The sequence below is a fragment of the Aquarana catesbeiana genome, linkage group LG08, assembly GCF_042186555.1.
Source record: "Aquarana catesbeiana isolate 2022-GZ linkage group LG08, ASM4218655v1, whole genome shotgun sequence".
Classification (NCBI taxonomy): Eukaryota; Metazoa; Chordata; class Amphibia; order Anura; family Ranidae; genus Aquarana; species Aquarana catesbeiana.
Window position 1 is genome coordinate 267,244,372 of NC_133331.1, and position 18,423 is coordinate 267,262,794.

Here is an 18,423-nt window from a genome sequence, read left to right on the forward strand (position 1 = left end):
GGTCCGCTGGGGACTCCTGATGTGAGGGGGGATCCGCTGATGTAAGAGGGGGCTCTGCTGGGGACACCTGATGTAAGGGGGGCACAGCTGGAGACATCTGATGTAAGGGGGGATTCTGCTGGGGGCACCTGATGCAAGGGCGGACTCTGCTGGGACACCTGATGCAAGGAAGGACTCTGCTGGTGGCAGGCGACGTGGCAGGTGACACGCTCATGGATCCCACTGATTCAGCATTATGGTAAGTTGAATGATTTAATTTTATATTACAATGTAATAATAGAAATAATGCACTTCAATCATCCTGACACCAAATCAACAATGGTGCCAGGATGTTTGAAGTGCTAACGCCAGGTGTTTGGAGTATCTTTTTCTGCTGATTGTTAAACTTTCTAGAATACACATATTTGCATTGTTGTGTAGGATCTGGGGCTGCTGTCCCTCCATCCCTCTCCCTCCCTTTCCCTCTCCATCCCTCATTTATCTCAGACTCTAACCACACCCCCTTTGAGCCATGCCCATTTAAGACACGCCCACTATTTTGCATAAACCACGCCCATTTTTCGATGCAGCACGCTTCGCGAGCCACCTTTTTATTTTTCCCATATGCCACGCCCACAAACGCATGCCCTGCCCCCTAATTATAATAAGACTCCGCCTACAGCCAAAAAAGTGTCCCTAAAAATTTTTTCACAATGTTGGCAACTATGACGACAGATCGTTTGTTTCTTTTTGCATGCTAGTCGTATATCAAACCTGAATAGTTTACTAAAGTTCTCGTACGACAGAATAAAAAATCGGAAGTGATGTCATGTGTTGTAGTGTATTTGTATTGTTTTTTCGGATGACAACTGTACTGATTAAACGAAAATTGTACGATCTGGTATCATACGAGAAATATTTCCGTGCTTGTCCGATAAAATAAGATCGGATGAACTGTTGTGATCGGCTCTCGAAAGCTGTGTACTAATGATCCGATTATCGTACGGTCGTGTAAAGCGGTATTTTTCGTCCGATTTTCAGGTCATGTGTTCGGCCATTAGACAGTGTTTAGATTTCCAACAAATGTCGGTGTGGGTAACAAATTCATATAGTTACATAATTACATATAGTTAGTCAGGTTGAAAAAAAGACCATCTAGTTCAACCTATTAAAAAAATAAAAAAAATAAAAAATCATACAATCCCATATACACAATCCTATTCCCACAGTTGATCCAGAGGAAGGCAAAAAAACCCCAGCAAAGCATGATCCAATTTGCTAGAGCAAGGGAAAAAATTCTTTCCTGATCCCCCGAGAGGCAATCTGATATTCCCTGGATCAACTTTACCTATAAATGTTAGTATCCAGTTATATTATGTACATTTAGGAAAGTATCCAGGCCTTTTTTAAAGCAATCTACGGAGCTGGCCAGAACTACCTCTGGCAGGAGTCTATTCCACATTTTCACAGCTCTTACTGTGAAGAACCCTTTCCGTACTTGGAGATGAAATCTCTTTTCCTCTAGACATAAGAGTGCCCCCTTATCCTCTGTGGTGACCTCAAAGTGAATAACTCAACACCAAGTTCACTATATGGACCCCTTATGTATTTGTACAGGTTGATCATTTCCCCCCTAATCTCCCCGATTATCCTTTTTGAGAACTGGTGCCCAAAACTGAACTGCGTATTCCAGATGAGGTCTTACTAATGATTTGTACAGGGGCACAATTATATCTCTCTCTGGAGTCCATACCTCTCCTAATACAAGAAAGGACTTTGCTCATTTTGGAAAACACAGCTTGGCATTGCATGCTATTAAGGGGTTAACTGTGTTCCCTAGGTGAGTAATAACTGTGGGGGGGATGGGATTGACTGGGGGAGTAGACTGATCGGTATTCCTATATACTAGGAACACACAAGTGTCTCCTCTCCCCTGGCGGGACGTGGATCTGTGTTTTTACACACACAGATCCACGTTCCTGCTCTGCCTCGAGCGATTGCGGGTGCCATAGCGGACATCACGGCCGCCGGGCACACGCATGGGCTCCCCCTATACCAGCGGGAAGCCAAGGACGTCATATGACGCCCGCCCTGGATAGGAGAGCCACGTCATATGACTATGGGCGGGATGGGAAGTGGTTAAAGTGAATGTAAACCCTCACATATACCCAGTGAAGTGAACACCCTCAGATGATACACAGAGATTAAACAATTCTCTCTACATAAGTTTTACATGTATATCTGCTGTCTTCAGCTCTATATACTTTTAGAAAGTGCACGTCCTATTAGAATTTTCTCCTCCGGATTCACCTGTGGGTGTGGATTCTTGCCATACACTGTGAGACAGCTGATTGGAGGAAAGGCACCCCACCTCCACATAGGCAGAAAAAGGAAGGAACAATGCAGAGCTGTGCTGTGAATAGACCAGCTCTCTGCTAATCTTTTCATAGCACCTACCCAGACACAAAATTCAGCCTGGTTTTAATACAGTTGATAGAGAACTTGTCAGAATTTATCAGGCTGATAACAGAAGAACAGAGCAGTAGAAAGACACGAGACTTAGGGCTTTGAAGAAAGATAAGAAAACACTGCAGATATATGTGGCCAGCTCAAATTTCATGAATGGGGTTTACATCCACTTTTAAGCTTACGATCTACTAAAACCCCCATATCCTTCACCGCCATTGATTCCCCTAGTTGTACTCCCCCTAGTATGTATGATGTATGCATATTCTTAGCCCCCAAGTGCATAACTTTACATTTATCTACATTAAACCTCATCTGCCACATAGTCGCCCAATTAAACAGTGCATTGAGGTCAGCTTCATGTACATAATTAAAATAGTATTTAAAATTAGGACTGTGACTTTGTATAGCAGTGACTGTCAGAAAAGCCCCTCGCTGACTGTTATAGTACTACTGTGCTATTGTATGTGCAGGGATGGAGAAAAAGGGAAATGGTTTTAGGCTGAATAGACTTTGAGGAAAAACACAAAAGTAAAGCTAATTAAATATCTGGACTGACTATATTGATGGTAGGACATGATCAGGGTAATAGTGGCTGGTAGGTTGAATCAGGGCAGGGGCGGATACACAGTCTAGTCTCGGGAGGGGCACTGCCAGAAAATATGTTTTTTTTGCGGGCAATGTATCGGGGAAATGGCTGGTGTTACTTCTTCAATCACCCCGGCACCATGGTTGTTATGGTGTCAGGATGATTGAAGCGCATTATTTCTATTATTACATTGTTATATAAAATGAAATGGTTCAACTCACCATAATGCAGAATCAGTGGGAGCCCTGAGTGTGTCACTTGCCACTGTCGCCTGCCCAACAGATGCGGATTGTCACTTGGGATGCCATCTAACACACATTGCAGATTGTCATTTGCCACACCACCTGCCACATGTTGCGAATTGTCACTTGCCACCCTCACCTGCCACCAGATGCGGATTGTCACTTGCCACGTCACCTGCCACATGTTGCGGATTGTCACTTGCCACTGCCACCTGCCACACGTTGCAGATTGTCACTTGCCACAAGTTGCGGTTTGTCACTGCCACGTCCCTGCCACAAATTGCGGATTGTCACTTGCCTGCCACCAGATGCAGATTGTCACTTGCCACGTCACCTGCCACAAGTTGCGGACTGTCACATGCCATGTCACCTGCCACTCGCTGCGGACTGTCACTTGCCACACGTTGCGGATTGTCCCTTGCCATGTCACCTGTCACTCGTTGCCGATTGTCACTTGCTGTGTCACTTTCCTGCTAAGGTGGGGATTGTCTCTTGCTGTGTCCCAGAGTCAGGCAAGCAGAGAGATGATGTAATCTCTCTGCTGCCCGCGCCTGCCCACCGAGCATCTCAACTACCTGGCCCGTCTGCTCTCTCACCCGCCCGTGGAGCCACCCGCTCTCTCGCCCGCCCGTGGAGCCGCCCGCTCTCACCCGCCCAGTTGCCCGCCTGTGGAGCCGCCCGCTCTCTCAGCTGCCCGCCGAACATCTCAGCTACCTGGCCCGTCCGATCTCTCACCCGCCCGTGGAGTCGCCCGCTCTCTCACCCACCCACTAACGCACTTGGATCTAATTTTTTGGGGGGGGGGGGGGGCAATTGCCCCGTTGCCCCACCTCGATTCGCCCCTGAATCAAGGTTAAGAAATTCTATAAGATTACAATTATTGTATGGGAAAAAGTATGCGTTGGGAGCTACGAAATAAAATGTAAGAGGATAATTTATGTAAAATACTTCCTATTGGAAATACTGTATGTACTTGAATGGATGTATACTGATAATATGGAATGGAGATATACCCTAAATGTATTGTATTATGATAAAACTGTATAGATACATGCATGCTATTTTAGTGGATGTTGGAGGAGTAACAGAAACGCATTTAATTAAATAATTAACTAAAATAGATAGTACATAGTAGGTGAGGTTGAAAAGAGACACAAGTCCATCCAGTCCAACCTATGAGTGTGATTATATTACATTGTATACCCCTGTATGTTGTTCATTAGTTTTTTGAAACTATCGATGCTCCCCGCTGAGACCACAGCCATTGGAAGGGAATTCCTATCATCTACTAGGACCCCCAGGTCCTTTTCCAACTTAGATTCCCCCAGAGGTTCACCCCCTAGTGAGTAAATTGCATTCATATTTTTGCCACCTAAATGCATTATTTTACATTTTTCTACATTAAACCTCATTTGCCATGTAGTTGCCCACCCCATTAATTTGTTCAGATCTTCTTGCAAGGTTTCCACATCCTGCGGAGAATTTATTGCCCTGCTTAGCTTAGTGTCGTCCATAAATACAGAGATTGAACTGTTTATCCCATCCTCCAGGTCGTTTATGAACAATTTAAACAGGATTGGTCCCAGCACAGAACCCTGGGGGATTCCACTACCCACCCCTGACCATTTAGAGTATTCCCCATTAATCACCACCCTCTGAACTGGCCCTTGTAGCCAGTTTTCAATCCATGTACTCACCCTATGGTCCATGCCAACCAACCTTACTTTGTACAGTAAACGTTTATGGGGAACTGTATCAAATGCTTTTTGCGAAATCCAGATACACCACGTCTACAGGCCTTCTTTTATCTAGATGGCAGTTCCCCAAGTCTATTTCTAATTCTGTCCTCTGTTAACCATGGAGGTGCTTCCTGTGATGCAGTTTTGGTTACTGAAGCCCCCCGATTCCCTCATGAAGACTGAGGAGAAGAATAAATTCAATACCTTGGCCATCTCCTAATCCTTTGTAACCAGATGTCCTTCCTCATTCTTTATGGGGCCAATATGGTCTGTCCTCCCTTTTTTACTGTTTAACACCCCCCTGTTCGGTTCGCATCCAGAACATGCGAACAGGCAAAAAATTTGTTCAAGCACGCGAACACCATTAAAGTCTATGGGACAGGAACATGAAAAATCAAAAGTGCTAATTTTAAAGGTTAATATGCAAGTTATTGTCATAAAAAAGTGTTTGGGGACCTGGGTCCTGTCCCAGGGGACATGTATCAATGCAAAAAAAAGTTTTAAAAACTGGCATTTTTTTGGGAGCAGTGATTTTAAAAATGCTTAAAGTGAAACAATAAAAGTGAACTATTCCTTGAAATTTCGTACCTGGGGGTGTCTATAGTATGCCTGTAAAGTAGCGCATGTTTCCCGTGTTTATAACAGTCCGAGAGCAAAATTACATTTCTAAAGGAAAAAAAAGTCATTTAAAAGTGCTAGCGCTAGTTCCGGCTATTAATGAATTGTCGGTCCAGACAATACACATAAAAGTCACTGAAAGTCATTTAAAAAAAAAAAATGCATGGGGGTCCCCCAAAATTCCATTACCAGGCCCTTCAGGTCTGGTATGGGTATTAAGGGGAACTCCGCGCCAAAATAAAAAAAAAATGGCGTGGGGTTCCCCCCAAAAATCCATACCAGACTCTTCAGGAACTCCGCGCCAAAATTTAAAAAAAAATGGCGTGGGGTTCCCCCAAAAATCCTCACCAGACCCTTATCCGAGCACGCAACCTGGCAGGCTGCAGGAAAAGAGGGGGGGGGACGAGAGCGCGCCCCCCCTCCTGAACCATACCAGGCCACATGCCCTCAACATGGGGAGCATGTCCCCATGTTGATGGGGACAAGGGCCTCATCCCCACAACCCTTGTCCGGTGGTTGTGGGGGTCTGCGGGCAGGGGCTTATCGGAATCTGGAAGCCCCCTTTAACAAAGGAGACACCCAGATCCCGCCCCCCATGTGAATTGGTAAGGGGTACATTGTACCCCTACCATTTCACAAAAAGAAAGTGTCAAAATGTTAAAAAACCACAGGAGACGGCTTGATGCAACTCCTTTATTAAAAATAAAATAAACAATAAAAAAGAGATTCCAGAGATGTAATCCAATAAATCCTTGTTCCTACTCCAGCGATGTAATCCAATTCTCGATCTCCAGCAATGGATGATCTCCAGCGACTCCAGCGAGGAACACGCACAGGATCCTGCCTCCACCGGAGGCACCCAGCCAATGACGCGGCACCAGCTTGACAGCTCTTATGTAGCTGAGGGCGGGGCCACCCGTCACGTGACCCCCATCCCCCCCTGACAGGAATGCATCAGAGGGGGGCGGGGTCACCCGTAACAGCCTCACATAATTTTTAAATGAGCAGTGATTTAATAATGCTTAAAGTGAAACCATAAAAATGAAAAATTCCTTTAAATATAGTGTGATGGGGGGGGTGTCCCCTTGGTATCCCTGTAAAATGGTGCATTTGTACCGTATATAGAACCTACAGCAGCAAAAATTACATTTATAAAGCTCAAAAAATACATTTTCCCTATAAAATAAAGCTTTCTTTATTTTATAAACAACGACTTGTCTGTATGATGATGCCACACTTTAGTGTATTTGGAGCAAGATTACAGATTTTTTGGATGAATTCTGGTGTCTCTTTTGCAGACTTTGGATAGAAGTAACAGTTGTGGAAAAATAAGACTTTTGGTGTTGGCAGTGCCTGCATACCGTAACCCTGATGAAAGCAAGAATTGACCTTGCTGTCAAAAAATTAAATAATATGACCCGGTCAAACAGTGGTGGAAAAATTGGGCTTTGGATGTTGGTGGTGGACAAGGAGGCAGAATAAGATGCTCTGGTAGCTGGGGTGTACTGTGCACTAGTCTCTGCTTGGGCGATTGAGGAGGAGGAGGAGGATGGTTTAGTAAGCCAGTTCACCACCTCGTCTGCATGCTGTGGCTGGATACCATGGGCATCATCACTAAACAGAGGAAATAGTGCCCTGCCCTAGGACAGACCACGTCCACCTTTGCCTGTGGACACATACGCTTCTGGCCCCCTCATAGTGCCATGGGACATCTGCCTCTCCTTGTTGGGGGGGGGGGGGTTATTACCGAAATGTAATAGTGACAAGGAAATGTGTACATAGATGCATTTTAATCAATGGAAAGTGGTGTTTGGTGCACTCTAACCTGAGTACTCACTACACAGACACACTCCACTGACACACTTCAATATGCTGCAGTAAAACTGCACTGACGCACTTCAATATACTGCAGTAAAAGTGCAGGGGCGGGGCCAGGGGGCGGCAAAATGAGGTTTCGCCTAGGGTGTTGAGAATCCTTGCACCGGACCTGGTGGGGTGGGTCTATGAGCAATGAGCCATGATTGGGCACAGTCATCATTACTTTCTCTGATTATGGCTCTGACAGTGTTCTGTGCCCTGATTGGGCAAATCCTTCATTGCTTCAGACATTCAGGGCTTTCAATGCACTGTGCGATGTGCAGTACATTGTGGGGCGCTCGGCAAGCCAAACAAACGGTCGAACGCCCAGACAATTCACGTGTTCGCCGAACGGGCAAACAGCAAATGTTCGGCCCGAACTGCTCGGGCCAAACTGTTTGCCCAACACTATTCAGCATTGCGTTACTTTAACTGGCAATTGCGCAGTCATGCAACACTGTACACAAATTAAATTTTTTTTATTTTTTTCACACAAATAGAGCTTTCTTTTATTGGCATCTGATCACCACTGTTTTTTTTTTTATTTTTTTGCGATATAAATGGAAAATATATATGGAAAAAGACCAAAAATTTTGAAAAAAATAATATTTTCTTATTTCTGTTATAAAACCAATTGTCTTCATAAAATTAGGACCAAATTTATTCTGCTACATTTCTTTGGTAAAAAAATCCCAATAAGTGTATATTAATTGGCTTGGGTAAAAATTATGTTTTACATATTTGAAAATTGATCAATTCTAATTTACTGATGGGCTCTTATTTCTTGAGGCCCTTTTAAATGCAAGAACAGTACAAATACCCCACAAATGGTCAAGTTTTAGTATTTGGTAAGAGGCATGGCAAGTTATTTGAAGTTGTAAAAAAAACACATTTTATTAAATTTCTTCATTTTTAACAAAATTGAGACAAAAAATTACATTTTTATTTTATATACTGTCACCAGTGCTGTATAGCATCATTATATGATTGGTGTGGCAAAGAAACAGTTGTGTGCATAACAAGTATAATGTGTGCTGCTTTTACTAGTAGATGTGGCAAGTTTTTCTCCCTGCTTTGCATTGAGAAAAAAACAGCCACATCTCTGCTCTCTGTACAGAGCTTTGTGTTGTTTGTAAACACAGGGCTCTGCACTGTGATTGGCTAAGCCGAACAGCAGGTCCTGGCCATAAATCATTGGCTGGGATCTGCTAACCGACTTGTTGGTGCTGGAAATGCCAGCTCACGTATATGTATGTGATCCGACGCAGAGGTCCTGATTCCTCTCTCTCTCTCTCTCTCTCTCTCTATATATATGATTCCTCTATATAGATCTTTATATCACTAGAGGGATCACCAGCAGGAGAAAGGAGGTCCTGATTCCTCTATTCCTCTATATAGATCTTTATATCACTAGAGGGATCACCAGCAGGAGAAAGGAGGTCCTGATTCCTCTATATAGATCTTTATATCACTAGAGGGATCACCAGCAGGAGGAAGGAGGTCCTAATTCTCCTATATAGATCTTTAGTTAGACCTCATTTAGAATTCTGTGTCCAGTTCTGGTGACCTCACTTACAAAATGATATTGATAAGACAGGATTCCAGAGACGGGTAACAAAAATGGTGAAAGGTCTGGAGGATAAAACATATGGACAGCGACTTCAGGAACTTAATATGTACAGTCTGGAGGAAAGAAGGGAAAGGGGAGACATGATTGAAACCTTCAAATACTTCAAAGGGGGTAAAAAAGGTTCAGGAGGGCAGTGTTTTCAATATGAAACAAAAATCAAGAGCATGGGGACATGACCTCAAACTAACTGGAGGAAAGTTCAAAACTAATCATAGAAAGTATTATTTTACTGAAAGGGTAGTTGATGCTTGGAATAGACTTCCAGCAGAGAAAACGAGTCAGTGAACAGTAAATGACTCCAAACATGTGTAGCGCCCTGGGGTTTAGTCAGCGAGCTCCCCACCAAATTCCTTGTCAGGAGTAGCTACCATAGTTAAATTGTTAGAGATCCATTGATTTCTCCCTAAGTTTGGCCTTGTTGTATTTTTCTCTTCTACCACTAGGTGGCCGGGCACTTGGTGGTACTAGATATGAGAAGGACAACTCAAGGTCAGGTTATGGGTATATGGGGTATCTCAGCCAATGGGCAGGGCATTATGCCATGTACACACGGTCGGATTTTCCGACGGAAAATGTGTGATAGGGCCTTGATGTCGGAAATTCCGACCGTGTGTGGGCTCCATCACACATTTTCCATCTGAATTTCCAACACAAAGTTTGAGAGCTTGCTATAAAATTTTCCGACAACAAAATCCGTTGTCGGAAATTCCGATCGTGTGTATACAAATCTGACGCACAAAGTGCCACACATGCTCAGAATAAATTAAGAGACGAAAGCTATTGGCCCCGTTTATAGTCCTGACGTACGTGTTTTATGTCACCGCGTTCAGAACGATCAGATTTTCCGACAACTTTGTGTGACCGTGTGTATGCAAGACAAGTTTGAGCCAACATCCGTCGGAAAAAATCCATGGATTTTGTTGTCGGAATATCCGATCAATGTCTGACCGTGTGTACAGGGCATTATTGTTATGCAGTATAATATTAACATCGATGACCGTTACTTGGTATAGGGAGTGAATTTAGCTAGGAGAGCCTCGTCATTCATGTTAAGATTGTAAACATAAATTTTAGGAATTAATATTAAAACAAAGAGAAAAAACAAGGGAAAAATGAGGGGGGGGGGGGGAATCAAGTGCTGGGTGTGGATTGTGGAAGAAAGGGATGGAAAGGGGGGAAAAGGAGGGAAGAAGAGACAGAGGGAAAGTAAGTAAGAAGAAATTGGGGAAGAGTGTGAGAGATGCTGAGGAGACATTCAGAGAGGAGTAACTAGGGGACAGTGGGGGAGGGGGGCCCTTAAGTACATGCCCTGCCCATCCAAATGTCATGTTACATGCTAGGATGATCATGTCGGGGTAGACAACATGTTTGCGAGAGTATCGGAGGCGGACAAGCAGAGCCAGATGGACCACAGTATCTTATACTTATCAAAGGTGTCGTTGTCAAGGGTTAGCATCTCCTCCATGCTCATGGTGTCGTTCATAATCGAGACCCATTGTGATAAAGGAAGAGTGGTGGATGACTTCCAATAGGATGGGATGAGCTGTCTAGCTGAAGACATAAAGAAATGGAGGAGGTTCCGTTTCTGTGATGTTATTGATCCTGGGGGTACAGAGTGAAGGGCAATCTTAGGGGAAGGTGTCAGCGTTTCATCATAAATTTTGTTACAGCATTCAAATACCTGAATCCAGAAGGGATGGATCCTCTCGCATTCCTACCAGACATGTAGGTAGGTCCCTGTAGATGTAGAACATCGCCAGCAGGATGCTGAGGTGAATGGGGAAATTTTGTGTAATGTGGAGGGGTCCCCTGTACTATCTTGACAGAATCTTGTAGTTCTTTTCCTGCGAGTAGCAGGATATTGTGAATTTATGAGTAAAATGGAATGAGGTCTGCCAATCTGGTCGGGGGATGTCCTCTCCCAAGTATGCAGACCACATCCTGGGGCAACATGGGAGATCATTATTTGTAAGAGACAATATATGGTCGAGAGGAGGTGTCTGGGTGTCTCAGAGAGGGAGCACAGCCATTCAAATTCTGTACAGGAGCGGTGGATTTGGGAGGAAGAATGTAAATGTTTTGCGAATGTAGATAAGTGGAGGATGGTGAGCCAATCGTAGGATCTTGTCGGTGTTACAGGTGTCTCTTGTATTGGGTGTAGAAAGGAGTGCGCTTGGGGCCAGTCAGTCCTTTTGAAGGGACCCATTGTTGTCGTTCCTATACCCTGAGGAAAATGCGGGGTTATCGAATAGGGAAGATAATGGAGAGGGATCGGAGGACAGAGTGGAACACAAACCCCTATTATACCAGAGTCAAAGAGTGGCGAGCGTTAGCGGTGAAGAAGAGGGCATACGGGTGATATCAGTTTTATATCCCCATAGCAGTGCTCGGAGGTCTACGGGAGCTAAATCCTGTTCTATGGCAACAGAAGCCTTTAGGAAGGGACAGGGGAACCATTCCAGGATGCGTGCCACATGGGTGGTCAGACAGGCCCGCTCCACCCTGTAGCTTTGGACGGGTGAGCAAATTGTATTTCACCCTAGGTAACCCCCGGTTCCACATAAATCTAATAGCGAGTGAGCGTAGAGATGTAAAGAAGGATTTGGGAACTATAATGGGGATCATTTGGAGGAGGTACAATGGGGACGGAAAGTATTCAGACTCCCTTAAATTTTTCACTCTTTGTTATATTGCAGCCATTTGCTAAAATCATTTAAGTTCATTTTTTTTCCTCATTAATGTACACACAGCACCCCATATTGACAGAAAAACACAGAATTGTTGACATTTTTGCAGATTTATTAAAAAAGAAAAACTGAAATATCACATGGTCCTAAGTATTCAGACCCTTTGCTGTGACACTCATATATTTAACTCAGGTGCTGTCCATTTCTTCTGATCATCATTAAGATGATTCTACACCCTCATTTGAGTCCAGCTGTGTTTGATTATACTGATTAGACTTGATTAGGAAAGCCATACACCTGTCTATATAAGACCTTACAGCTCACAGTGCATGTCAGAGCAATTGAGAATCATGAGGTCAAAGGAACTGCCTGAAGAGCTCAGAGGCAGAATTGTAGCAAGGCACAGATCTGGCCAAGGTTACAAAAAAATTCTGCTGCACTTAAGGTTCCTAAGAGCACAGTGGCCTCCATAATCCTTAAATGGAAGACATTTGGGATGACCAGAACCCTTCCTAGAGCTGGCCGTCCGGCCGGACTGAGCTATCGGGGTTGAGCCTTGGTGAGAGAGGTAAAGAAGCCAAAGATCACTGTGGCTGAGCTCCAGAGATGCAATCGGGAGATGGGAGAAAGTTGTAGAAAGTCAACCATTACTGCAGCCCTCCACCAGTCAGGGTTTTATGGCAGAGTGGCTTGACGGAAGCCTCTCCTCAGTGCAAGACACATGAAAGCCCGCCTGGAGCTTGCTAAAAACCACCTGAAGGACTCCAAGATGGTGAGAAATAATATTCTTTGGTCTGATGAGAGCAAGATAGAACTTTTTGGCCTTAATTCTAAGCCGTATGTGTGGAGAAAACCAGGCACTGCTCATCACCTGTCCAATACAGTCCCAACAGTGAAGCATGGTGGTGGCAGCATCATGCTGTGGGGGTGTTTTTCAGCTGCAGGGACAGGAAGACTGGTTGCAATCGAGGGAAAGATGAATGCGGCCAAGTACAGGGATATCCTGGACGAAAACCTTCTCCAGAGTGCTCAGGACCTCAGACTGGGCTGAAGGTTTACCTTCCAACAAGACAATGACCCTAAGCACACAGCGAAAATAACGAAAGAGTGGCTTCACAACAACTCTGTGACTGTTCTTGAATGGCCCAGCCAGAGCCCTGACTTAAACCCAATTGAGCATCTCTGGAGAGACCGAAAAATGGCTGTCCACCAAGAGTTTAACATCCAACCTGATAGAACTGGAGAGGATCTGCAAGGAGGAATGGCAGAGGATCCCCAAATCCAGGTGTGAAAAACTTGTTGCATCTTTCCCAAAAAGACTCATGGCTGTATAAGATGATACTAAATACTGAGCTTCAGTCTTGGATATATTAAGTTTGAAATTGCTAAAGGAGCCAAATCGACGGAATTCTGAGAAAAGGGATGGTAAGGAGGTAGGTGTCTAATGGCACAGGCTGGGTGTTCTATAACAATGACAAACAGGAGGGGAGAAAGGGGACAGCCCTGCTAAGTGCCATTGGAGATATCGAATGGTTCAGAGGCAGTGCCATTTACTAAGACTGAGGCCGAAGGTTGGGAGTATAGGGACAGCACCTTAGAGATAAAGGTTGTTCTTAAGCCTAACTGTTCTAATGAGAGTCGGAGGAATCTCCAGTTGACTCTATTGAACGCTTTTTCAGCGTCGAAGGAGAGAAGACAGGCTTTCAGATCTTTGCGTTCAATAAGGGAGATGAGGTGAATAGTTTTGGTGGTATTGTCCCTTGCCTCGTGACCCGGGACAAATCCCACTTGGTCATTATGGATCAGAGGAGATAAGCGGTTGGCCAATACCTTTGCGAACAGTTTAAGGTCTATGTTGAGCAGAGGTATTGGCTGGTAGCTGCTACATTGGGATGGGTCTTTGCCTGGCTTGGGTAATATGGAGATATTAGCACACAATAAACCTTTAGGTGGCGGGTGGGAGTCGTCTATGGTATTGTACGCCTTAGTCATAAGTGGAGCTAGTTGATGGGCAAAAGTTTTGTAAAAACGGCGGGTGTACACATCTGGGCCAGGGCATTTGCCTATCTTCAGATCTTTGATGGCACCTAGAGATTCGGGTGCGACCAGAGGTTTGTCTAGTTCTTCAGCATCTGGTGTGTTGATAGTGGGTAGTGCCATTTCCATAATGTAGTCTTGCATTTCGTCGCTCGAGGAGGTGGTATGTGTGTTTGTGGACTGTAAGTTGTAGAGTTGGGAATGGTATTCCCAAAAGGCAGAGGACATGCCTTTCGTGTTGAACATTTTATTTTGATTGGGATGTGTAATAAAGGGAATAGAGTATCGGGGTGGCCTAGGGTGGAGGACCCATGCCAGGTGTTTGCCGCATTTGTTTGCTAAAGAGTAGTGATAATTGCATGCCCTATCTCGAGCTATTAAGAAATGTGAGTCTAAAAGTTGGAGTAGGTCTCTGCGGGCATTCGACAATCGGACAAAAATGGCAGGGTCTAAATCTCGTTTGTGTAGAGGTTCGAGTTCTGCTATAGTAGAGAGGAGACGACGGATATACGTTCATATCCGTTTGAGGCGGGAGCCGTGTTGTATAAATATGCCCCGAACCACGCATTTCAGGGCCTCCCGTTGAATAAGGGGGGAGGTAGTGTCTGAGGAGTGGTCGGAGACAAAGTTACAAATGGTTTCGGAAATATCCACTACACAGACACAGACACAGAGTCCCGTAATAAATTGTCATTGAGCCCCCATTGTGTACCTCTACGCAATGTTGAGGGGCGTGCAAGGGTCAAATAGACCAGGGCGTGGTCAGACCAGAGTAGGTGACCCAGTGATGCCTGGATGGAGGTATCCAGTACTAATTGGAGTATTAGAAAGTGGTCGAGTCTGCTGTAGGAATTGTTTGCTGCTGAATAATGGCTGTAATCCCTCTCTGTGGGATGCTGGACACACCAAACATTCACTAGGTGGGAAGAATGTAGTAGGGCTTCGATGCGTGTCAGTGTAGAGGATGGAACAGAGGACTTACCCGAGGATGTGTCTGCATACGGGGACATGGCGATGTTGAGATCTCCACCAATGATAAAGCAGGGACTCCCGAATGAGGATAGTCTGGTGAGAACGGACGAGAGGAACCGAGCCTGATCCACGTTAGGTACATATATGTTGGCCACTGTGAAGAGAAAATTGTTTAGTTTCAGTTTAAGAAAGATGAAGCGACAACATCAACAAGGGAGTCTAGGACCTCAGGCTTAAAAGATTTATGGAAGGCGATGGATACCCCCTTAGATTTGGCCTGGGGGTTAGTACTGTGGTACCATTGTGAATAGTACCTGTTGTGTAAGGCGTGTACAGAGTCCGTATAGAAGTGAGTTTCCTGTAGTAAAAATGTTTTGAGCGCTTTTTATGAAAGTGATAGAGAATCTGGCTCCGCTTCCCTGGTGTGTTAAACCCCCTGCAGTTGAAAGATGCTAAATCGGGCAAACAGAAGCCATGATATAGTCAGGTGCCGGGTGGGGATTTGGGGAGGGGGAGAAGTTTGACATGTCGGGTGTCTCATAGGTCAGCAGCTCTTGGAGATGAAAACAAGGCCATAGGAGGCCTAGAAAGGGAAAGAGAAAAGATGTAGGCAGGGGGAAAAGAGAGAAAAGAGGGGAAAGTAGACAAAAAGAAAAAGAGGAAGAGGGGGTGATACAGGTCAGTAGGACCAGGTTAATATATAAGCACTTGGTTCAGTCGTGGTCATCAGCCCCACATCTGATAATAGTAAACAGAAATGTCAAGGAAAATTCACATTGGATCAGTGGGGAAGAGGACCACTATATCAAAATTACAAAAAGTTGAACATAAACAAAAAAGGCCACCAGGTGGCTCCAAAAGACTGTAAGTAAAGTAATGGCCCGGAGACAGAGGAACTCTAGGGGGAGGGCCAGCATGACTTGGGTGGGGCAGTGAGGCGGAGTTGTTAAGGTAGTGTAATTAGGATAGGAGGTGCTGTGGGGGGAGTTTTAGATAAAAGTGGGGGGCGGAGTTATATCAGGGTCAGTGTGAGAGAGGAGCGGCCGTTAGAAGAATTGGAGTAGAATCGGCACGGTCTCCGCGTTACAGCATGGGTGACTTGGAGACGCTTCTGTCTCAGCTTAGGGAGGAGGCGGCGGCCAGAGGCACGGGATGGCTGCAGGCTTCCGTTGCTAGTTTGTTACAGGGCCCCAGCCAGTCCTCCTCTGCTCTCCCCACCAGCCCCCCTCCTCCGGGCCGCACACGTGCTAGGCGGTCCAGGCCGCCGGAGCGTTTTAGCCCTGAACCGGATCGCTCAGGGAGTCGGGCAATGGAAGTGCGGACTCCGCCGGCCAAGCGCAAGTCAGCAGTGGCGGCGGCAAGCGGGGACAGGCACGGAACTCGAGCGGTGCGGGAGACGAGCGGCGCGAAAGTGTCAGGTACCGCCCCCCCTGCAGACAGTATGAGACGCATGGCGGCTGCCACGGCGGGCTCTCAGCCTGGCCGGAGGGAAGCCCGGCGAGGGAGAGATGCCTCGGCGGGTGACGGCTACGGGGCCGTAACGGCCGGGGCCCGTATTCCTGAAGGGAGGGGAAGAAAGAAAAACTCGGCGGGTGCCCCGCATGTTCGTGGGGACTTGGATGAGTCACAGTCCGGATCTACGGCCAGGCGGGCTCCCCCTGCCCGGCCCAGGGCTCAGCTACAGTGCCTTGAGGAGACAAGTGATGGTGCGGCGCGCAGGGATGACGTCTCTGTGTTGCGCTCAACGGCGGCGGTGAATCCTGCTGTGCGGCCTGCGACGGTGGAGCGGAGAGAGGCTGGGAGTTCCCAGGACAGCCTGTCTGAGGGTGAGCTGGATGATCGTGCGGAGGATGAACTACAAGAGCCGGCGCGTGCAGCGGGGATTGCGGCTGGATGCCCCGTGCGGCAGCGGCAGCCAGGTGAGCACCCTTCTGTGTTGTCTTTGTCTTCTTCTAATGTTAGTAAAGGGGGGTCTGTTATTGGTGATGTTGTAGGGGTGTCAGGGGCTCAGGGTGTTCTAAGTAATTTAGGGCAAAATGTGGGTTCCACGTCACTGGGGTCACAAGACGTGGGGGTGGTGCAGACATTGCTGGCTGGTTTGCGGGAGGTGCTGGCGCGCTGTGAGGCTGGTCAGCGGCCGGTGGCGGGCGCTTCTCCGGTGGCGGCGTGGGCTACGGCCCACGCGGCCGCACCACAGGATGTGGTGAGGGTGGGTCCGGCATCGGGTGCAGCGGCCAGCTCGTTGGTTGCTGGGGTGGGGACGGAGATTCCTGTCACACCGCCGGCGACGATAGTGGCCGGTGCTGCAGCGAAGGTTGGGGATGCTGCGACGGCGGGTAAAGGGACAGCGGGATTGGATGGGGTACGTTTGGCGGATTCTGCCAAATGTGAGGTATACGTCTGTTTTGAGGGGCCCTTGGGCTCTCATTTAAAGACAGAAGTGAAAGAGCGTATTTGGAAGGGTGAATATGTCGAAATTTTCTCCTTGTTGCCCTTGGAAAAGTTTAACTTGGACAAAGTTAAGCCGGACGAGAGCAAAAAAGAGGAGGAGGAGAAGCGGCGTTACCGTTTAATACCGCGCACTTTTTCAAATTGGCTCCAAGCGTTTCCAATTCTGGCAAGCGTTATTGGGGAAAAGTCGCCCGAGCATTGCTCTGCTCTTTTCTGCTACCTTGACTCCATTGGCGAGGCGCAAAGAGTGTACGGCGGTACAGCCTGGTTGCGCTACGATGAGCAATTCAGGCAGAGGAAGGCAGTACGCCCTGCGTTAAGGTGGGACCACAAGGACATTAGTCTTTGGATGAAGTTAATGTCATCTCCAAGAGGTTCTTCGGCTCCCTTTCAGGGTGGGGCCGGGGGTTCGGCTAGTTCCGGACAACCGGCCAGCAGTCGCATGGGTTTCTGCTGGCAATTCAATGCCGGTAACTGCAAATTTGGGGCAAAATGTCGATTCCGGCATGAGTGTTCAGCATGTGGAGGGTCACACTCACAGTTCAGGTGTTTTAAACAAGGCCGCGGAAAAGCGACAGAGGCTGGAAAAAGGGATGACACCAGTGAGGGTAAAAAGGATGGCTCCTTTTTTAAGGCGGTACCCTGATCAGAAAGCAGCCGAGTTATTAGAGTTGGGATTTACGGTCGGTTTTAGGTTGAGTAGCCGGCTTATAGTGGTTCCGCCTATGGCGGATAATTTGAGGTCGGCCAGGGAACACTCCAGCATTGTTACGAAAAAATTGTTAAAAGAGGTTTCATTGGGGCGCATGGCGGGCCCGTTTGAGTCCACCCCAATGCCTGATTTGGTTGTTTCCCCGTTAGGTGTGGTCCCTAAGAAAGAGCCGAACAAATTTCGGCTCATTCACCATTTGTCGTACCCGCGAGGGGGATCAGTTAATGATTCAATAGACCCTGATTTGTGTAAGGTGTCTTACACATCTTTTGACACGGCGGTCGTGTGGGTTCAACGTTTTGGAAGAGGCGCATTGTTGGCAAAAACGGACATTGAGGCGGCTTTTCGCCTCTTGCCGGTTCACCCAGATTGCTGCCGTTTGTTGGGGTGTCGCTGGCAAGGCAAGTTTTTTGTTGACAGGTGTTTGCCCATGGGGTGTGCGAT